The 23,714-nt window shown below is 43.9% G+C and overlaps 1 long non-coding RNA gene across 7 annotated transcripts in view; it reads left to right on the top strand.

Annotated features, from left to right (window-relative positions):
• The window catches only part of LOC307181178, a 523,312-nt gene that overhangs the window by 428,383 nt on the left and 71,215 nt on the right, over positions 1 to 23,714 (top strand). The window contains exon 1 of one of the 7 annotated variants that reach the window (XR_013826080.1): positions 1,121 to 1,184. The exons of the other annotated variants lie outside the window; for them this stretch is intronic. This is a non-coding gene — a long non-coding RNA (uncharacterized lncRNA). Of the gene's footprint in view, positions 1 to 1,120; positions 1,185 to 23,714 lie in introns of those variants that run through there. 7 annotated transcript variants of the gene reach the window in all.

Below are 23,714 nucleotides of genomic sequence, written 5' to 3' on the forward strand. Positions count from 1 at the left end.
TAGCTGAAGGAAGAATACCTTAAACCTGGAGAGTTGAGACCCTTGTAATGCGTACCATGCAATATGACTTCAAAGGGTCTTCATTTGCTCACCGAACCTCTCCAATCCTATCACTGCTGCGTTTATGCCCCTGTACACATGCTTGATTCTCTTTTGGAGACATAGCAATCCATAGGTTTTCCGATACTTACTAGTCAGGTACATTCTTAGGCGTTTAATATGCGGTGTTGAGTCCATTTCTTTGAGCAAGGAGTAGCTCTTGTCTATTCCATATTTGACTTAAGGAACTTTATCTGTGCTCATTTCAATCTCTGGTTTTATGCAGCACCCCAACTCACCTTTACCCTTAAGCAAGCATAAGTTGGTTTTCTAAATTTGAGACCCTGTTCTGTTCTGTAATTCAGTTCCTGTGTAGCCAAGTTTACATTCCGTGTATTAATGATATCTTATGATGTTTCTTTTCTGTGTGACTTATTTCAGTTAGAATCATCATACCTGAATCCACTCATTGTGCTGCTACGGGCCTGATGACACAGATTTCATTGCTGAGTGATATTGCTTTGTAAGTAAATACCACAACTTCTTTATCCATTTTTCACTTTCTGCGATGTTGAACTTGTACTGTAAACGAGGTTCTTGTAAACAGAGCCGTTCGAAAGTTTGGGGTGGCTGTGTCTTTTTGATTTTAATTTCCCTAAGCTATAGGACCATAAGTGGCAGTGCCCTAGGCTCTGTTGCTTTGTTTTTTAGATGTTTCAGGAAACACCATACACTTCTCCCGAGTGTCTGTTGGCAATTTACATCCCGCCCATCAGCATAACAAGGCTCCCAGTTCTCCATGGCCTGTCCTGCCTTTCTGGATTTTACACTTTTTTCAGATGGCCCTTTTGACCGGGGGGAAGTGAGACTTCATTGTAGTGCAGATTTCCTTTGCAAGCTTGCTTGGTTGGCCAAAAAGGGCGTATGCGTTTTTTCCTGAATATATTCAGGAAAAAACGCATACGCCCTTTTTGGCCAAGTGCATCATTGTGGACGTTCTGCCTCTTTTCCTATGCTTTCAATGCAATTCCAGTCTACCTCCTGAAATCGGTTTCCTGCAATTCTGCCCCGCTTTCAAGTCCTCTTGGCAGCCTTACTTCAGTCTATTTTTGGACGATAGCTGTCATTTATAACTCTGCAGTTTTGTGAATTACAGTGCCCCTGAGCTCCTTTCTTCAACTCGCTTTCTTGTGACCTGGCCGCAACACCGCAGGATGGCTTCAGGCCCTAATCTGGTTCCGGCACGGCACGCTGAGCCTTTGGTTAATTCCTCTTCCTGGTGGGAAATGAGAGTTAAATTTGCCCGTCCAGACACCTCCAGCTAGTCTCTCATTGGTTCTCGCTATTCCTGTTCATCTTCCGCAGAAATTGCAAACTGGGCCAAACAGGAGGTTAAAGGGACTGACTCTCCAGGTCGGAAGAGTGTTAGTAAAGCGTCTGGAATGTTGCACCCGAGTACCAGGGGAGGAAAACTGAGACATATTTGAACACGTCTCCCATTCACATGGTTGATCATACTCTGGGTTCCACATGCATGTTTTAGCTGAAGGAAGAATACCTTAAACGTGGAGAGTTGAGACCCGTGGAATGGGTACCATGCAATATGACTTCAAAGGGTCTTCATTTGCTCACCGAACCTCTCCAATCCTATCACTGCTGCGTTTATTCCCCTGTACACACGCTTGATTCTCTTTTGGAGACATAGCAATCCATAGGTTTTAAGATACTTACTAGTCAGGTACATTCTTAGGCGTTTAATATGGGGTGTTGAGTCCATTTCGTTGAGCAAGGAGTAGCTCTTGTCTATTCCATATTTGGCTTAAGGAACTTTATCTGTGCTCATTTCAATCTCTGGTTTTATGCAGCACCCCAACTCACCTTTCCCCTTAAGCAAGCATAAGTTGGTTTTCTAAATTTGAGACCCTGTTCTGTTCTGTAATTCAGTTCCTGTGTAGCCAAATTTCCATTCCGTGTATTACTGATATCTTATGATGTTTCTTTTTCTGTGTGACTTATTTCAGTTAGAATCATCATACCTGAATCCACTCATTGTGATGCTAAGGGCCTGATGACATAGATTTCATTGCTGAGTGATATTGCTTTGTAAGTAAATACCACAACTTCTTTATCCATTTTTCACTTTCTGCGATGTTGAACTTGTACTGTAAACGAGGTTCTTGTAAACAGAGGCGTCCCAAACTTTGGGGTGGCTGTGTCTTTTTGATTTTAATTTCCCTAAGCTATAGGACCATAAGTGGCAGTGCCCTAGGCTCTGTTGCTTTGTTTTTTAGATGTTTCAGGAAACACCATACACTTCTCCGGAGTGTCTGTTGGCAATTTACATCCCGCCCATCAGCATAACAAGGCTCCCAGTTCTCCATGGCCTGTCCTGCCTTTCTGGATTTTACACTTTTTTCAGATGGCCCTTTTGACCGGGGGGAAGTGAGACTTCATTGTAGTGCAGATTTCCTTTGCAAGCTTGCTTGGTTGGCCAAAAAGGGCGTATGCGTTTTTTCCTGAATATATTCAGGAAAAAACGCATACGCCCTTTTTGGCCAAGTGCATCATTGTGGACGTTCTGCCTCTTTTCCTATGCTTTCAATGCATTTCCAGTCTATCTCCTGAAATCGGTTTCCTGCAATTCTGCCCCGCTTTCAAGTCCTCTTGGCAGCCTTACTTCAGTCTATTTTTGGACGATAGCTGTCATTTATAACTCTGCAGGTTTGTGAATTACAGTGCCCCTGAGCTCCTTTCTTCAACTCGCTTTCTTGTGACCTGGCCGCAACACCGCAGGATGGCTTCAGGCCCTAATCTGGTTCCGGCCCGGCATGCTGAGCCTTTGGTTAATTCCTCTTCCTGGTGGGAAATGAGAGTTAAATTTGCCCGTCCAGACACCTCCAGCTAGCCTCTCATTGGTTCTCGCTATTCCTGTTCATCTTCCGCAGAAATTACAAACTGGGCCAAACAGGAGGTTAAAGGGACTGACTCTCCAAGTCGGGAGAGTGTTAGTAAAGCGTCTGGAATGTTGCACCCGAGTACCAGGGAAGGAAAACTGAGACATATTTGAACACGTCTCCCGTTCACATGGTTGATCATACTTGGGTTCCACATGCATGTTTTAGCTGAAGGAAGAATACCTTAAACCTGGAGAGTTCAGACCCGTGTAATGGGTACCATGCAATATGACTTCAAAGGGTCTTCATTTGCTCACCGAACCTCTCCAATCCTATCACTGCTGCGTTTATGCCCCTGTACACATGCTTGATTCTCTTTCGGAGACATAGCAATCCATAGGTTTTAAGATACTTACTAGTCAGGTACATTCTTAGGCGTTTAATATGCGGTGTTGAGTCCATTTCGTTGAGCAAGGAGTAGCTCTTGTCTATTCCATATTTGACTTAAGGAACTTTATCTGTGCTCATTTCAATCTCTGGTTTTATGCAGCACCCCAACTCACCTTTCCCCTTAAGCAAGCATAAGTTGGTTTTCTAAATTTGAGACCCTGTTCTGTTCTGTAATTCAGTTCCTGTGTAGCCAAATTTCCATTCCGTGTATTACTGATATCTTATGATGTTTCTTTTTCTGTGTGACTTATTTCAGTTAGAATCATCATACCTGAATCCACTCATTGTGATGCTAAGGGCCTGATGACATAGATTTCATTGCTGAGTGATATTGCTTTGTAAGTAAATACCACAACTTCTTTATCCATTTTTCACTTTCTGCGATGTTGAACTTGTACTGTAAACGAGGTTCTTGTAAACAGAGCCGTTCCAAACTTTGGGGTGGCTGTGTCTTTTTGATTTTAATTTCCCTAAGCTATAGGACCATAAGTGGCAGTGCCCTAGGCTCTGTTGCTTTGTTTTTTAGATGTTTCAGGAAACACCATACACTTCTCCCAAGTGTCTGTTGGCAATTTACATCCCGCCCATCAGCATAACAAGGCTCCCAGTTCTCCATGGCCTGTCCTGCCTTTCTGGATTTTACACTTTTTTCAGATGGCCCTTTTGACCGGGGGGAAGTGAGACTTCATTGTAGTGCAGATTTCCTTTGCAAGCTTGCTTGGTTGGCCAAAAAGGGCGTATGCGTTTTTTCCTGAATATATTAAGGAAAAAACGCATACGCCCTTTTTGGCCAAGTGCATCATTGTGGACGTTCTGCCTCTTTTCCTATGCTTTCAATGCATTTCCAGTCTATCTCCTGAAATCGGTTTCCTGCAATTCTGCCCCGCTTTCAAGTCCTCTTGGCAGCCTTACTTCAGTCTATTTTTGGACGATAGCTGTCATTTATAAGTCTGCAGGTTTGTGAATTACAGTGCCCCTGAGCTCCTTTCTTCAACTCGCTTTCTTGTGACCTGGCCGCAACACCGCAGGATGGCTAAAGGCCCTAAGCTGGTTCCGGCCCGGCATGCTGAGCCTTTGGTTAATTCCTCTTCCTGGTGGGAAATGAGAGTTAAATTTGCCCGTCCAGACACCTCCAGCTAGCCTCTCATTGGTTCTCGCTATTTCTGTTCATCTTCCGCAGAAATTACAAACTGGGCCAAACAGGAGGTTAAAGGGACTGACTCTCCAAGTCGGGAGAGTGTTAGTAAAGCGTCTGGAATGTTGCACCCGAGTACCAGGGAAGGAAAACTGAGACATATTTGAACACGTCTCCCGTTCACATGGTTGATCATACTTGGGTTCCACATGCATGTTTTAGCTGAAGGAAGAATACCTTAAACCTGGAGAGTTCAGACCCGTGTAATGGGTACCATGCAATATGACTTCAAAGGGTCTTCATTTGCTCACCGAACCTCTCCAATCCTATCACTGCTGCGTTTATGCCCCTGTACACATGCTTGATTCTCTTTCGGAGACATAGCAATCCATAGGTTTTAAGATACTTACTAGTCAGGTACATTCTTAGGCGTTTAATATGCGGTGTTGAGTCCATTTCGTTGAGCAAGGAGTAGCTCTTGTCTATTCCATATTTGACTTAAGGAACTTTATCTGTCCTCATTTCAATCTCTGGTTTTATGCAGCACCCCAACTCACCTTTACCCTTAAGCAAGCATAAGTTGGTTTTCTAAATTTGAGACCCTGTTCTGTTCTGTAATTCAGTTCCTGTGTAGCCAAGTTTACATTCCGTGTATTACTGATATCTTATGATGTTTCTTTTTCTGTGTGACTTATTTCAGTTAGAATCATCATACCTGAATCCACTCATTGTGATGCTAAGGGCCTGATGACATAGATTTCATTGCTGAGTGATATTGCTTTGTAAGTAAATACCACAACTTCTTTATCCATTTTTCACTTTCTGCGATGTTGAACTTGTACTGTAAACGAGGTTCTTGTAAACGGAGCCGTCCCAAACTTTGGGGTGGCTGTGTCCTTCTGATTTTAATTTCCCTAAGCTATAGGGCCATAAGTGGCAGTGCCCTAGGCTCTGTTGCTTTGTTTTTTAGATGTTTCAGGAAACACCATACGCTTCTCCCGAGTGTCTGTTGGCAATTTACATCCCTCCCATCAGCATAACAAGGCTCCCTGTTCTCCATGGCCTGTCCTGACTTTCTGGATTTTACACTTTTTTCAGATGGCCCTTTTGACCGGGGGGAAGTGAGACTTCATTGTAGTGCAGATTTCCTTTGCAAGCTTGCTTGGTTGGCCAAAAAGGGCGTATGCGTTTTTTCCTGAATATATTCAGGAAAAAACGCATACGCCCTTTTTGGCCAAGTGCATCATTGTGGACGTTCTGCCTCTTTTCCTATGCTTTCAATGCAATTCCAGTCTACCTCCTGAAATCGGTTTCCTGCAATTCTGCCCCGCTTTCAAGTCCTCTTGGCAGCCTTACTTCAGTCTATTTTTGGACGATAGCTGTCATTTATAACTCTGCAGGTTTGTGAATTACAGTGCCCCTGAGCTCCTTTCTTCAACTCGCTTTCTTTTGAGCTGGCCGCAACACCGCAGGATGGCTTCAGGCCCTAATCTGGTTCCGGTACGGCACGCTGAGCCTTTGGTTATTTCCTCTTCCTGTTGGGAAATGAGAGTTAAATTTGCCCGTCCAGACACCTCCAGCTAGCCTCTCATTGGTTCTCGCTATTCCTGTTCATCTTCCGCAGAAATTGCAAACTGTGCCAAACAGGAGGTTAAAGGCGCTGACTCTCCAAGTGGGGAGAGTGTTAGTAAAGCGTCTGGAATGTTGCACCCGAGTACCAGGGGAGGAAAACTGAGACATATTTGAACACGTCTCCCGATCACATGGTTGATCATACTCTGGGTTCCACATGCATGTTTTATCTGAAGGAAGAATACCTAAAACCTGGGTAGTTGAAACCCGTGGAATGGGTACCATGCAATATGACTTCAAAGGGTCTTCATTTGCTCACCGAACCTCTCCAATCCTATCACTGCTGCGTTTATGCCCCTGTACACATGCTTGATTCTCTTTCGGAGACATAGCAATCCATAGGTTTTAAGATACTTACTAGTCAGGTACATTCTTAGGCGTTTAATATGCGGTGTTGAGTCCATTTCGTTGAGCAAGGAGTAGCTCTTGTCTATTCCATATTTGACTTAAGGAACTTTATCTGTCCTCATTTCAATCTCTGGTTTTATGCAGCACCCCAACTCACCTTTACCCTTAAGCAAGCATAAGTTGGTTTTCTAAATTTGAGACCCTGTTCTGTTCTGTAATTCAGTTCCTGTGTAGCCAAGTTTACATTCCGTGTATTACTGATATCTTATGATGTTTCTTTTTCTGTGTGACTTATTTCAGTTAGAATCATCATACCTGAATCCACTCATTGTGATGCTAAGGGCCTGATGACATAGATTTCATTGCTGAGTGATATTGCTTTGTAAGTAAATACCACAACTTCTTTATCCATTTTTCACTTTCTGCGATGTTGAACTTGTACTGTAAACGAGGTTCTTGTAAACGGAGCCGTCCCAAACTTTGGGGTGGCTGTGTCCTTCTGATTTTAATTTCCCTAAGCTATAGGGCCATAAGTGGCAGTGCCCTAGGCTCTGTTGCTTTGTTTTTTAGATGTTTCAGGAAACACCATACGCTTCTCCCGAGTGTCTGTTGGCAATTTACATCCCTCCCATCAGCATAACAAGGCTCCCTGTTCTCCATGGCCTGTCCTGACTTTCTGGATTTTACACTTTTTTCAGATGGCCCTTTTGACCGGGGGGAAGTGAGACTTCATTGTAGTGCAGATTTCCTTTGCAAGCTTGCTTGGTTGGCCAAAAAGGGCGTATGCGTTTTTTCCTGAATATATTCAGGAAAAAACGCATACGCCCTTTTTGGCCAAGTGCATCATTGTGGACGTTCTGCCTCTTTTCCTATGCTTTCAATGCAATTCCAGTCTACCTCCTGAAATCGGTTTCCTGCAATTCTGCCCCGCTTTCAAGTCCTCTTGGCAGCCTTACTTCAGTCTATTTTTGGACGATAGCTGTCATTTATAACTCTGCAGGTTTGTGAATTACAGTGCCCCTGAGCTCCTTTCTTCAACTCGCTTTCTTTTGAGCTGGCCGCAACACCGCAGGATGGCTTCAGGCCCTAATCTGGTTCCGGTACGGCACGCTGAGCCTTTGGTTATTTCCTCTTCCTGTTGGGAAATGAGAGTTAAATTTACCCGTCCAGACACCTCCAGCTAGCCTCTCATTGGTTCTCGCTATTCCTGTTCATCTTCCGCAGAAATTGCAAACTGTGCCAAACAGGAGGTTAAAGGCGCTGACTCTCCAAGTGGGGAGAGTGTTAGTAAAGCGTCTGGAATGTTGCACCCGAGTACCAGGGGAGGAAAACTGAGACATATTTGAACACGTCTCCCGATCACATGGTTGATCATACTCTGGGTTCCACATGCATGTTTTATCTGAAGGAAGAATACCTAAAACCTGGGTAGTTGAAACCCGTGGAATGGGTACCATGCAATATGACTTCAAAGGGTCTTCATTTGCTCACCGAACCTCTCCAATCCTATCACTGCTGCGTTTATGCCCCTGTACACATGCTTGATTCTCTTTCGGAGACATAGCAATCCATAGGTTTTAAGATACTTACTAGTCAGGTACATTCTTAGGCGTTTAATATGCGGTGTTGAGTCCATTTCGTTGAGCAAGGAGTAGCTCTTGTCTATTCCATATTTGACTTAAGGAACTTTATCTGTGCTCATTTCAATCTCTGGTTTTATGCAGCACCCCAACTCACCTTTACCCTTAAGCAAGCATAAGTTGGTTTTCTAAATTTGAGACCCTGTTCTGTTCTGTAATTCAGTTCCTGTGTAGCCAAGTTTACATTCCGTGTATTACTGATATCTTATGATGTTTCTTTTTCTGTGTGACTTACTTCAGTTAGAATCATCATACCTGAATCCACTCATTGTGCTGCTAAGGGCCTGATGACACAGATTTCATTGCTGAGTGATATTGCTTTGTAAGTAAATACCACAACTTCTTTATCCATTTTTCACTTTCTGCGATGTTGAACTTGTACTGTAAACGAGGTTCTTGTAAACAGAGCCGTTCCAAACTTTGGGGTGGCTGTGTCTTTTTGATTTTAATTTCCCTAAACTATAGGACCATAAGTGGAAGTGCCCTAGGTTCTGTTGCTTTGTTTTTTAGATGTTTCAGGAAACACCATACACTTCTCCCGAGTGTCTGTTGGCAATTTACATCCCGCCCATCAGCATAACAAGGCTCCCAGTTCTCCATGGCCTGTCCTGCCTTTCTGGATTTTACACTTTTTTCAGATGGCCCTTTTGACCGGAGGGAAGTGAGACTTCATTGTAGTGCAGATTTCCTTTGCAAGCTTGCTTGGTTGGCCAAAAAGTGCGTATGCGTTTTTTCCTGAATATATTCAGGAAAAAACGCATACGCCCTTTTTGGCCAAGTGCATCATTGTGGACGTTCTGCCTCTTTTCCTATGCTTTCAATGCAATTCCAGTCTACCTCCTGAAATCGGTTTCCTGCAATTCTGCCCCGGTTTCAAGTCCTCTTGGCAGCCTTACTTCAGTATATTTTTGGACGATAGCTGTCATTTATAACTCTGCAGGTTTGTGAATTACAGTGCCCCTGAGCTCCTTTCTTCAACTCGCTTTCTTTTGAGCTGGCCGCAACACCGCAGGATGGCTTCAGGCCCTAATCTGGTTCCGGTACGGCACGCTGAGCCTTTGGTTATTTCCTCTTCCTGGTGGGAAATGAGAGTTAAATTTGCCCGTCCAGACACCTCCAGCTAGCCTCTCCTTGGTTCTCGCTATTCCTGTTCATCTTCCGCAGAAATTGCAAACTGTGCCAAACAGGAGGTTAAAGGCGCTGACTCTCCAAGTGGGGAGAGTGTTAGTAAAGCGTCTGGAATGTTGCACCCGAGTACCAGGGGAGGAAAACTGAGACATATTTGAACACGTCTCCCGATCACATGGTTGATCATACTCTGGGTTCCACATGCATGTTTTATCTGAAGGAAGAATACCTAAAACCTGGGTAGTTGAAACCCGTGGAATGGGTACCATGCAATATGACTTCAAAGGGTCTTCATTTGCTCACCGAACCTCTCCAATCCTATCACTGCTGCGTTTATGCCCCTGTACACATGCTTGATTCTCTTTCGGAGACATAGCAATCCATAGGTTTTAAGATACTTACTAGTCAGGTACATTCTTAGGCGTTTAATATGCGGTGTTGAGTCCATTTCGTTGAGCAAGGAGTAGCTCTTGTCTATTCCATATTTGACTTAAGGAACTTTATCTGTGCTCATTTCAATCTCTGGTTTTATGCAGCACCCCAACTCACCTTTACCCTTAAGCAAGCATAAGTTGGTTTTCTAAATTTGAGACCCTGTTCTGTTCTGTAATTCAGTTCCTGTGTAGCCAAGTTTACATTCCGTGTATTACTGATATCTTATGATGTTTCTTTTTCTGTGTGACTTACTTCAGTTAGAATCATCATACCTGAATCCACTCATTGTGCTGCTAAGGGCCTGATGACACAGATTTCATTGCTGAGTGATATTGCTTTGTAAGTAAATACCACAACTTCTTTATCCATTTTTCACTTTCTGCGATGTTGAACTTGTACTGTAAACGAGGTTCTTGTAAACGGAGCCGTTCCAAACTTTGGGGTGGCTGTGTCTTTTTGATTTTAATTTCCCTAAGCTATAGGACCATAAGTGGAAGTGCCCTAGGTTCTGTTGCTTTGTTTTTTAGATGTTTCAGGAAACACCATACACTTCTCCCGAGTGGTTGTTGGCAATTTACATCCCGCCCATCAGCATAACAAGGCTGCCAGTTCTCCATGGCCTGTCCTGCCTTTCTGGATTTTACACTTTTTTCAGATGGCCCTTTTGACCGGGGGGAAGTGAGACTTCATTGTAGTGCAGATTTCCTTTGCAAGCTTGCTGGGTTGGCCAAAAAGGGCGTATGCGTTTTTTCCTGAATATATTCAGGAAAAAACGCATACGCCCTTTTTGGCCAAGTGCATCATTGTGGACGTTCTGCCTCTTTTCCTATGCTTTCAATGCAATTCCAGTCTACCTCCTGAAATCGGTTTCCTGCAATTCTGCCCCGCTTTCAAGTCCTCTTGGCAGCCTTACTTCAGTATATTTTTGGACGATAGCTGTCATTTATAACTCTGCAGGTTTGTGAATTACAGTGCCCCTGAGCTCCTTTCTTCAACTCGCTTTCATTTGAGCTGGCCGCAACACCGCAGGATGGCTTCAGGCCCTAATCTGGTTCTGGTACGGCACGCTGAGCCTTTGGTTATTTCCTCTTCCTGTTGGGAAATGAGAGTTAAATTTGCCCGTCCAGACACCTCCAGCTAGCCTCTCATTGGTTCTCGCTATTCCTGTTCATCTTCCGCAGAAATTGCAAACTGTGCCAAACAGGAGGTTAAAGGCGCTGACTCTCCAAGTGGGGAGAGTGTTAGTAAAGCGTCTGGAATGTTGCACCCGAGTACCAGGGGAGGAAAACTGAGACATATTTGAACACGTCTCCCGTTCACATGGTTGATCATACTCTGGGTTCCACATGCATGTTTTAGCTGAAGGAAGAATACCTTAAACCTGGAGAGTTGAGACCTGTGGAATGGGTACCATGCAATATGACTTCAAAGGGTCTTCATTTGCTCACCGAACCTCTCCAATCCTATCACTGCTGCGTTTATGTCCCTGTACACATGCTTGATTCTCTTTCGGAGACATAGCAATCCATAGGTTTTAAGATACTTACTAGTCAGGTACATTCTTAGGCGTTTAATATGCGGTGTTGAGTCCATTTCGTTGAGCAAGGAGTAGCTCTTGTCTATTCCATATTTGACTTAAGGAACTTTATCTGTGCTCATTTCAATCTCTGGTTTTATGCAGCACCCCAACTCACCTTTACCCTTAAGCAAGCATAAGTTGGTTTTCTAAATTTGAGACCCTGTTCTGTTCTGTAATTCAGTTCCTGTGTAGCCAAGTTTACATTCCGTGTATTACTGATATCTTATGATGTTTCTTTTTCTGTGTGACTTACTTCAGTTAGAATCATCATACCTGAATCCACTCATTGTGCTGTTAAGGGCCTGATGACACAGATTTCATTGCTGAGTGATATTGCTTTGTAAGTAAATACCACAACTTCTTTATCCATTTTTCACTTTCTGCGATGTTGAACTTGTACTGTAAACGAGGTTCTTGTAAACGGAGCCGTTCCAAACTTTGGGGTGGCTGTGTCTTTTTGACTTTAATTTCCCTAAGCTATAGGACCATAAGTGGAAGTGCCCTAGGTTCTGTTGCTTTGTTTTTTAGATGTTTCAGGAAACACCATACACTTCTCCCGAGTGGTTGTTGGCAATTTACATCCCGCCCATCAGCATAACAAGGCTCCCAGTTCTCCATGGCCTGTCCTGCCTTTCTGGATTTTACACTTTTTTCAGATGGCCCTTTTGACCGGGGGGAAGTGAGACTTCATTGTAGTGCAGATTTCCTTTGCAAGCTTGCTTGGTTGGCCAAAAAGGGCGTATGCGTTTTTTCCTGAATATATTCAGGAAAAAACGCATACACCCTTTTTGGCCAAGTGCATCATTGTGGACGTTCTGCCTCTTTTCCTATGCTTTCAATGCAATTCCAGTCTACCTCCTGAAATCGGTTTCCTGCAATTCTGCCCCGCTTTCAAGTCCTCTTGGCAGCCTTACTTCAGTCTATTTTTGGACGATAGCTGTCATTTATAACTCTGCAGGTTTGTGAATTACAGTGCCCCTGAGCTCCTTTCTTCAACTCGCTTTCTTTTGAGCTGGCCGCAACACCGCAGGATGGCTTCAGGCCCTAATCTTGTTCCGGTACGGCACGCTGAGCCTTTGGTTATTTCCTCTTCCTGGTGGGAAATGAGAGTTAAATTTTGCCCGTCCAGACACCTTCAGCTAGCCTCCCATTGGTTCTCGCTATTCCTGTTCATCTTCCGCAGAAATTGCAAACTGGGCCAAACAGGAGGTTAAAGGCGCTGACTCTCCAAGTGGGGAGAGTGTTAGTAAAGCGTCTGGAATGTTGCACCCGAGTACCAGGGGAGGAAAACTGAGACATATTTGAACACGTCTCCCGTTCACATGGTTGATCATACTTGGGTTCAACATGCATGTTTTAGCTGAAGGAAGAATACCTAAAACCTGGGTAGTTGAAACCCGTGGAATGGGTACCATGCAATATGACTTCAAAGGGTCTTCATTTGCTCACCGAACCTCTCCAATCCTATCACTGCTGCGTTTATGCCCCTGTACACATCCTTGATTCTCTTTCGGAGACATAGCAATCCATAGGTTTTAAGATACTTACTAGTCAGGTACATTCTTAGGCGTTTAATATGCGGTGTTGAGTCCATTTCGTTGAGCAAGGAGTAGCTCTTGTCTATTCCATATTTGGCTTAAGGAACTTTATCTGTGCTCATTTCAATCTCTGGTTTTATGCAGCACCCCAACTCACCTTTCCCCTTAAGCAAGCATAAGTTGGTTTTCTAAATTTGAGACCCTGTTCTGTTTTGGAATTCAGTTCCTGTGTAGCCAAGTTTACATTCCGTGTATTAGTGATATCTTATGATGTTTCTTTTTCTGTGTGACTTATTTCAGTTAGAATCATCATACCTGAATCCACTCATTGTGATGCTAAGGGCCTGATGACACAGATTTCATTGCTGAGTGATATTGCTTTGTAAGTGAATACTACAACTTCTTTATCCATTTTTCACTTTCTGCGATGTTGAACTTGTACTGTAAACGAGGTTCTTGTAAACACAGCCGTTCCAAACATTGGGGTGGCTGTGTCTTTTTGATTTTTATTTCCCTAAGCTATAGGACCATAAGTGGAAGTGCCCTAGGCTCTGTTGCTTTGTTTTTTAGATGTTTCAGGAAACACTATACACTTCTCCCAAGTGTCTGTTGGCAATTTACATCCCGCCCATCAGCATAACAAGGCTCCCAGTTCTCAATGGCCTGTTGCCTTTCTGGATTTTACACTTTTTTCAGATGGCCCTTTTGACCGGGGGGAAGTGAGACTTCATTGTAGTGCAGATTTCCTTTGCAAGCTTGCTTGGTTGGCCAAAAAGGGCGTATGCGTTTTTTCCTGAATATATTCAGGAAAAAACGCATACGCCCTTTTTGGCCAAGTGCATCATTGTGGACGTTCTGCCTCTTTTCCTATGCTTTCAATGCAATTCCAGTCTACCTCCTGAAATCGGTTTCCTGCAATTCTGCCCCGCTTTCAAGTCCTCTTGGCAGCCTTACTTCAGTCTATTTTTGGACGATAGCTGTCATTTATAACTCTGCAGGTTTGTGAATTACAGTGCCCCTGAGCTCCTTTCTTCAACTCGCTTTCTTGTGACCTGGCCGCAACACCGCAGGATGGCTTCAGGCCCTAATCTGGTTCCGGCCCGGCATGCTGAGCCTTTGGTTAATTCCTCTTCCTGGTGGGAAATGAGAGTTAAATTTGCCCGTCCAGACACCTCCAGCTAGCCTCTCATTGGTTCTCGCTATTCCTGTTCATCTTCCGCAGAATTTGCAAACTGGGCCAAACAGGAGGTTAAAGGGACTGACTCTCCAAGTCGGGAGAGTGTTAGTAAAGCGTCTGGAATGTTGCACCCGAGTACCAGGGGAGGAAAACTGAGACATATTTGAACACGTCTCCCGATCACATGGTTGATCATACTTGGGTTCCACATGCATGTTTTAGCTGAAGGAAGAATACCTTAAACCTGGAGATTTGAGACCCGTGTAATGGGTACCATGCAATATGACTTCAAAGGGTCTTCATTTGCTCACCGAACCTCTCCAATCCTATCACTGCTGCGTTTATTCCCCTGTACACACGCTTGATTCTCTTTTGGAGACATAGCAATCCATAGGTTTTAAGATACTTACTAGTCAGGTACATTCTTAGGGGTTTAATATGGGGTTTTGAGTCCATTTCGTTGAGCAAGGAGTATCTCTTGTCTATTCCATATTTGGCTTAAGGAACTTTATCTGTGCTCATTTCAATCTCTGGTTTTATGCAGCACCCCAACTCACCTTTAACCTTAAGCAAGCATAAGTTGGTTTTCTAAATTTGAGACCCTGTTCTGTTCTGTAATTCAGTTCCTGTGTAGCCAAGTTTACATTCCGTGTATTACTGATATCTTATGATGTTTCTTTTTCTGTGTGACTTACTTCAGTTAGAATCATCATACCTGAATCCACTCATTGTGCTGCTACGGGCCTGATGACACAGATTTCATTGCTGAGTGATATTGCTTTGTAAGTAAATACCACAACTTCTTTATCCATTTTTCACTTTCTGCGATGTTGAACTTGTACTGTAAACGAGGTTCTTGTAAACAGAGCCGTTCCAAACTTTGGGGTGGCTGTGTCTTTTTGATTTTAATTTCCCTATGCTATAAGACCATAAGTGGAAGTGCCCTAGGCTCTGTTGCTTTGTTTTTTAGATGTTTCAGGAAACACCATACACTTCTCCCAAGTGTCTGTTGGCAATTTACATCCCGCCCATCAGCATAACAAGGCTCCCAGTTCTCAATGGCCTGTTGCCTTTCTGGATTTTACACTTTTTTCAGATGGCCCTTTTGACCGGGGGGAAGTGAGACTTCATTGTAGTGCAGATTTCCTTTGCAAGCTTGCTTGGTTGGCCAAAAAGGGCGTATGCGTTTTTTCCTGAATATATTCAGGAAAAAACGCATACGCCCTTTTTGGCCAAGTGCATCATTGTGGACGTTCTGCCTCTTTTCCTATGCTTTCAATGCAATTCCAGTCTACCTCCTGAAATCGGTTTCCTGCAATTCTGCCCCGCTTTCAAGTCCTCTTGGCAGCCTTACTTCAGTCTATTTTTGGACGATAGCTGTCATTTATAACTCTGCAGGTTTGTGAATTACAGTGCCCCTGATCTCCTTTCTTCAACTCGCTTTCTTTTGAGCTGGCCGCAACACCGCAGGATGGCTTCAGGCCCTAATCTGGTTCCGGTACGGCATGCTGAGCCTTTGGTTATTTCCTCTTCCTGGTGGGAAATGAGAGTTAAATTTGCCCGTCCAGACACCTCCAGCTAGTCTCTCATTGGTTCTCGCTATTCCTGTTCATCTTCCGCAGAAATTGCAAACTGGGCCAAACAGCAGGTTAAAGGGACTGACTCTCCAAGTCGGGAGAGTGTTAGTAAAGCGTCTGGAATGTTGCACCCGAGTACCAGGGGAGGAAAACTGAGACATATTTGAACACGTCTCCCGTTCACATGGTTGATCATACTTGGGTTCCACATGCATGTTTTAGCTGAAGGAAGAATACCTTAAACCTGTAGAGTTCAGACCCGTGTAATGGGTACCATGCAATATGACTTCAAAGGGTCTTCATTTGCTCACCGAACCTCTCCAATCCTATCACTGCTGCGTTTATGCCCCTGTACACACGCTTGATTCTCTTTTGGAAACATAGCAATCCATAGGTTTTAAGATACTTACTAGTCAGGTACATTCTTAGGCGTTTAATATGGGGTGTTGAGTCCATTTCGTTGAGCAAGGAGTAGCTCTTGTCTATTCCATATTTGGCTTAAGGAACTTTATCTGTGCTCATTTCAATCTCTGCTTTTATGCAGCACCCCAACTCACCTTTCCCCTTAAGCAAGCATAAGTTGGTTTTCTAAATTTGAGACCCTGTTCTGTTTTGGAATTCAGTTCCTGTGTAGCCAAGTTTACATTCCGTGTATTACTGATATCTTATGATGTTTCTTTTCTGTGTGACTTATTTCAGTTAGAATCATCATACCTGAATCCACTCATTGTGCTGCTAAGGGCCTGATGACACAGATTTCATTGCTGAATGATATTGCTTTGTAAGTGAATACCACAACTTCTTTATCCATTTTTCACTTTCTGCGATGTTGAACTTGTACTGTAAACGAGGTTCTTGTAAACAGAGCCGTTCCAAACTTTGGGGTGGCTGTGTCTTTTTGATTTTAATTTCCCTAAGCTATAGGACCATAAGTGGCAGTGCCCTAGGCTCTGTTGCTTTGTTTTTTAGATGTTTCAGGAAACACCATACACTTCTCCCGAGTGTCTGTTGGCAATTTACATCCCGCCCATCAGCATAACAAGGTTCCCAGTTCTCCATGGCCTGTCCTGCCTTTCTGGATTTTACACTTTTTTCAGATGGCCCTTTTGACCGGGGGGAAGTGAGACTTCATTGTAGTGCAGATTTCCTTTGCAAGCTTGCTTGGTTGGCCAAAAGGGGCGTATGCGTTTTTTCCTGAATATATTCAGGAAAAAACGCATACGCCCTTTTTGGCCAAGTGCATCATTGTGGACGTTCTGCCTCTTTTCCTATGCTTTCAATGCAATTCCAGTCTACCTCCTGAAATCGGTTTCCTGCAATTCTGCCCCGCTTTCAAGTCCTCTTGGCAGCCTTACTTCAGTCTATTTTTGGACGATAGCTGTCATTTATAACTCTGCAGGTTTGTGAATTACAGTGCCCCTGAGCTTCTTTCTTCAACTCGCTTTCTTGTGAGCTGGCCGCAACACCGCAGGATGGCTTCAGGCCCTAATCTGGTTCCGGCACGGCACGCTGAGCCTTTGGTTATTTCCTCTTCCTGGTGGGAAATGAGAGTTAAATTTGCCCGTCCAGACACCTCCAGCTAGCCTCTCATTGGTTCTCGCTATTCCTGTTCATCTTCCGCAGAAATTGCAAACTGGGCCAAACAGGAGGTTAAAGGCGCTGACTCTCCAAGTCGGGAGAGTGTTAGTAAAGCGTCTGGAATGTTGCACCCGAGTACCAGGGGAGGAAAACTGAGACATATTTGAACACGTCTCCCGTTCACATGGTTGATCATACTTGGGTTCCACATGCATGTTTTAGCTGAAGGAAGAATACCTTAAACCTGGAGAGTTCAGACCCGTGTAATGGGTACCATGCAATATGACTTCAGAGGGTCTTCATTTGCTCACCGAACCTCTCCAATCCTATCACTGCTGCGTTTATGCCCCTGTACACATGCTTGATTCTCTTTTGGAAACATAGCAATCCATAGGTTTTAAGATACTTACTAGTCAGGTACATTCTTAGGCGTTTAATATTTGGTTTTGAGTCCATTTCGTTGAGCAAGGAGTAGCTCTTGTCTATTCCATATTTGGCTTAAGGAACTTTATCTGTGCTCATTTCAATCTCTGCTTTTATGCAGCACCCCAACTCACCTTTCCCCTTAAGCAAGCATAAGTTGGTTTTCTAAATTTGAGACCCTGTTCTGTTCTGTAATTCAGTTCCTGTGTAGCCAAGTTTACATTCCGTGTATTACTCATATCTTATGATGTTTCTTTTCTGTGTGACTTATTTCAGTTAGAATCATCATACCTGAATCCACTCATTGTGCTGCTACGGGCCTGATGACACAGATTTCATTGCTGAGTGATATTGCTTTGTAAGTAAATACCACAACTTCTTTATCCATTTTTCACTTTCTGCGATGTTGAACTTGTACTGTAAACGAGGTTCTTGTAAACAGAGCCGTTCCAAACTTTGGGGTGGCTGTGTCTTTTTGATTTTAATTTCCCTAAGCTATAGGACCATAAGTGGCAGTGCCCTAGGCTCTGTTGCTTTGTTTTTTAGATGTTTCAGGAAACACCATACACTTCTCCCGAGTGTCTGTTGGCAATTTACATCCCGCCCATCAGCATAACAAGGCTCCCAGTTCTCCATGGCCTGTCCTGCCTTTCTGGATTTTACACTTTTTTCAGATGGCCCTTTTGACCGGGGGGAAGTGAGACTTCATTGTAGTGCAGATTTCCTTTGCAAGCTTGCTTGGTTGGCCAAAAAGGGCGTATGCGTTTTTTCCTGAATATATTCAGGAAAAAACGCATACGCCCTTTTTGGCCAAGTGCATCATTGTGGACGTTCTGCCTCTTTTCCTATGCTTTCAATGCAATTCCAGTCTACCTCCTGAAATCGGTTTCCTGCAATTCTGCCCCGCTTTCAAGTCCTCTTGGCAGCCTTACTTCAGTCTATTTTTGGACGATAGCTGTCATTTATAACTCTGCAGGTTTGTGAATTACAGTGCCCCTGAGCTCCTTTCTTCAACTCGCTTTCTTTTGAGCTGGCCGCAACACCGCAGGATGGCTTCAGGCCCTAATCTGGTTCCGGTACGGCACGCTGAGCCTTTGGTTATTTCCTCTTCCTGGTGGGAAATGAGAGTTAAATTTGCCCGTCCAGACACCTCCAGCTAGTCTCTCATTGGTTCTCGCTATTCCTGTTCATCTTCCGCAGAAATTGCAAACTGGGCCAAACAGGAGGTTAAAGGCGCTGACTCTCCAAGTCGGGAGAGTGTTAGTAAAGCGTCTGGAATGTTGCACCCGAGTACCAGGGGAGGAAAACTGAGACATATTTGAACACGTCTCCCGTTCACATGGTTGATCATACTTGGGTTCCACATGCATGTTTTAGCTGAAGGAAGAATACCTTAAACCTGGAGAGTTCAGACCCGTGTAATGGGTACCATGCAATATGACTTCAAAGGGTCTTCATTTGCTCACCGAACCTCTCCAATCCTATCACTGCTGCGTTTATGCCCCTGTACACACGCTTGATTCTCTTTTGGAAACATAGCAATCCATAGGTTTTAAGATACTTACTAGTCAGGTACATTCTTAGGCGTTTAATATGGGGTGTTGAGTTCATTTCGTTGAGCAAGGAGTAGCTCTTGTCTATTCCATATTTGGCTTAAGGAACTTTATCTGTGCTCATTTCAATCTCTGCTTTTATGCAGCACCCCAACTCACCTTTCCTCTTAAGCAAGCATAAGTTGGTTTTCTAAATTTGAGACCCTGTTCTGTTCTGTAATTCAGTTCCTGTGTAGCCAAGTTTACATTCCGTGTATTACTGATATCTTATGATGTTTCTTTTCTGTGTGACTTATTTCAGTTAGAATCATCATACCTGAATCCACTCATTGTGCTGCTACGGGCCTGATGACACAGATTTCATTGCTGAGTGATATTGCTTTGTAAGTAAATACCACAACTTCTTTATCCATTTTTCACTTTCTGCGATGTTGAACTTGTACTGTAAACGAGGTTCTTGTAAACAGAGCCGTTCCAAACTTTGGGGTGGCTGTGTCTTTTTGATTTTAATTTCCCTAAGCTATAGGACCATAAGTGGCAGTGCCCTAGGCTCTGTTGCTTTGTTTTTTAGATGTTTCAGGAAACACCATACACTTCTCCCGAGTGTCTGTTGGCAATTTACATCCCGCCCATCAGCATAACAAGGCTCCCAGTTCTCCATGGCCTGTCCTGCCTTTCTGGATTTTACACTTTTTTCAGATGGCCCTTTTGACCGGGGGGAAGTGAGACTTCATTGTAGTGCAGATTTCCTTTGCAAGCTTGCTTGGTTGGCCAAAAAGGGCGTATGCGTTTTTTCCTGAATATATTCAGGAAAAAACGCATACGCCCTTTTTGGCCAAGTGCATCATTGTGGACGTTCTGCCTCTTTTCCTATGCTTTCAATGCAATTCCAGTCTACCTCCTGAAATCGGTTTCCTGCAATTCTGCCCCGCTTTCAAGTCCTCTTGGCAGCCTTACTTCAGTCTATTTTTGGACGATAGCTGTCATTTATAACTCTGCAGGTTTGTGAATTACAGTGCCCCTGAGCTCCTTTCTTCAACTCGCTTTCTTGTGACCTGGCCGCAACACCGCAGGATGGCTTCAGGCCCTAATCTGGTTCCAGCACGGCACGCTGAGACTTTGGTTAATTCCTCTTCCTGGTGGGAAATGAGAGTTAAATTTGCCCGTCCAGACACCTCCAGCTAGTCTCTCATTGGTTCTCGCTATTCCTGTTCATCTTCCGCAGAAATTGCAAACTGGGCCAAACAGCAGGTTAAAGGGACTGACTCTCCAAGTCGGGAGAGTGTTAGTAAAGCGTCTGGAATGTTGCACCCGAGTACCAGGGGAGGAAAACTGAGACATATTTGAACACGTCTCCCGTTCACATGGTTGATCATACTTGGGTTCCACATGCATGTTTTAGCTGAAGGAAGAATACCTTAAACCTGTAGAGTTCAGACCCGTGTAATGGGTACCATGCAATATGACTTCAAAGGGTCTTCATTTGCTCACCGAACCTCTCCAATCCTATCACTGCTGCGTTTATGCCCCTGTACACACGCTTGATTCTCTTTTGGAAACATAGCAATCCATAGGTTTTAAGATACTTACTAGTCAGGTACATTCTTAGGCGTTTAATATGGGGTGTTGAGTCCATTTCGTTGAGCAAGGAGTAGCTCTTGTCTATTCCATATTTGGCTTAAGGAACTTTATCTGTGCTCATTTCAATCTCTGCTTTTATGCAGCACCCCAACTCACCTTTCCCCTTAAGCAAGCATAAGTTGGTTTTCTAAATTTGAGACCCTGTTCTGTTTTGGAATTCAGTTCCTGTGTAGCCAAGTTTACATTCCGTGTATTACTGATATCTTATGATGTTTCTTTTCTGTGTGACTTATTTCAGTTAGAATCATCATACCTGAATCCACTCATTGTGCTGCTAAGGGCCTGATGACACAGATTTCATTGCTGAATGATATTGCTTTGTAAGTGAATACCACAACTTCTTTATCCATTTTTCACTTTCTGCGATGTTGAACTTGTACTGTAAACGAGGTTCTTGTAAACAGAGCCGTTCCAAACTTTGGGGTGGCTGTGTCTTTTTGATTTTAATTTCCCTAAGCTATAGGACCATAAGTGGCAGTGCCCTAGGCTCTGTTGCTTTGTTTTTTAGATGTTTCAGGAAACACCATACACTTCTCCCGAGTGTCTGTTGGCAATTTACATCCCGCCCATCAGCATAACAAGGTTCCCAGTTCTCCATGGCCTGTCCTGCCTTTCTGGATTTTACACTTTTTTCAGATGGCCCTTTTGACCGGGGGGAAGTGAGACTTCATTGTAGTGCAGATTTCCTTTGCAAGCTTGCTTGGTTGGCCAAAAGGGGCGTATGCGTTTTTTCCTGAATATATTCAGGAAAAAACGCATACGCCCTTTTTGGCCAAGTGCATCATTGTGGACGTTCTGCCTCTTTTCCTATGCTTTCAATGCAATTCCAGTCTACCTCCTGAAATCGGTTTCCTGCAATTCTGCCCCGCTTTCAAGTCCTCTTGGCAGCCTTACTTCAGTCTATTTTTGGACGATAGCTGTCATTTATAACTCTGCAGGTTTGTGAATTACAGTGCCCCTGAGCTTCTTTCTTCAACTCGCTTTCTTGTGAGCTGGCCGCAACACCGCAGGATGGCTTCAGGCCCTAATCTGGTTCCGGCACGGCACGCTGAGCCTTTGGTTATTTCCTCTTCCTGGTGGGAAATGAGAGTTAAATTTGCCCGTCCAGACACCTCCAGCTAGCCTCTCATTGGTTCTCGCTATTCCTGTTCATCTTCCGCAGAAATTGCAAACTGGGCCAAACAGGAGGTTAAAGGCGCTGACTCTCCAAGTCGGGAGAGTGTTAGTAAAGCGTCTGGAATGTTGCACCCGAGTACCAGGGGAGGAAAACTGAGACATATTTGAACACGTCTCCCGTTCACATGGTTGATCATACTTGGGTTCCACATGCATGTTTTAGCTGAAGGAAGAATACCTTAAACCTGGAGAGTTCAGACCCGTGTAATGGGTACCATGCAATATGACTTCAGAGGGTCTTCATTTGCTCACCGAACCTCTCCAATCCTATCACTGCTGCGTTTATGCCCCTGTACACATGCTTGATTCTCTTTTGGAAACATAGCAATCCATAGGTTTTAAGATACTTACTAGTCAGGTACATTCTTAGGCGTTTAATATTTGGTTTTGAGTCCATTTCGTTGAGCAAGGAGTAGCTCTTGTCTATTCCATATTTGGCTTAAGGAACTTTATCTGTGCTCATTTCAATCTCTGCTTTTATGCAGCACCCCAACTCACCTTTCCCCTTAAGCAAGCATAAGTTGGTTTTCTAAATTTGAGACCCTGTTCTGTTCTGTAATTCAGTTCCTGTGTAGCCAAGTTTACATTCCGTGTATTACTCATATCTTATGATGTTTCTTTTCTGTGTGACTTATTTCAGTTAGAATCATCATACCTGAATCCACTCATTGTGCTGCTACGGGCCTGATGACACAGATTTCATTGCTGAGTGATATTGCTTTGTAAGTAAATACCACAACTTCTTTATCCATTTTTCACTTTCTGCGATGTTGAACTTGTACTGTAAACGAGGTTCTTGTAAACAGAGCCGTTCCAAACTTTGGGGTGGCTGTGTCTTTTTGATTTTAATTTCCCTAAGCTATAGGACCATAAGTGGCAGTGCCCTAGGCTCTGTTGCTTTGTTTTTTAGATGTTTCAGGAAACACCATACACTTCTCCCGAGTGTCTGTTGGCAATTTACATCCCGCCCATCAGCATAACAAGGCTCCCAGTTCTCCATGGCCTGTCCTGCCTTTCTGGATTTTACACTTTTTTCAGATGGCCCTTTTGACCGGGGGGAAGTGAGACTTCATTGTAGTGCAGATTTCCTTTGCAAGCTTGCTTGGTTGGCCAAAAAGGGCGTATGCGTTTTTTCCTGAATATATTCAGGAAAAAACGCATACGCCCTTTTTGGCCAAGTGCATCATTGTGGACGTTCTGCCTCTTTTCCTATGCTTTCAATGCAATTCCAGTCTACCTCCTGAAATCGGTTTCCTGCAATTCTGCCCCGCTTTCAAGTCCTCTTGGCAGCCTTACTTCAGTCTATTTTTGGACGATAGCTGTCATTTATAACTCTGCAGGTTTGTGAATTACAGTGCCCCTGAGCTCCTTTCTTCAACTCGCTTTCTTTTGAGCTGGCCGCAACACCGCAGGATGGCTTCAGGCCCTAATCTGGTTCCGGTACGGCACGCTGAGCCTTTGGTTATTTCCTCTTCCTGGTGGGAAATGAGAGTTAAATTTGCCCGTCCAGACACCTCCAGCTAGTCTCTCATTGGTTCTCGCTATTCCTGTTCATCTTCCGCAGAAATTGCAAACTGGGCCAAACAGGAGGTTAAAGGCGCTGACTCTCCAAGTCGGGAGAGTGTTAGTAAAGCGTCTGGAATGTTGCACCCGAGTACCAGGGGAGGAAAACTGAGACATATTTGAACACGTCTCCCGTTCACATGGTTGATCATACTTGGGTTCCACATGCATGTTTTAGCTGAAGGAAGAATACCTTAAACCTGGAGAG

This window comes from Stenella coeruleoalba (assembly GCF_951394435.1).
Source record: "Stenella coeruleoalba genome assembly, contig: scaffold_184, whole genome shotgun sequence".
Lineage (NCBI taxonomy): Eukaryota > Metazoa > Chordata > Mammalia > Artiodactyla > Delphinidae > Stenella > Stenella coeruleoalba.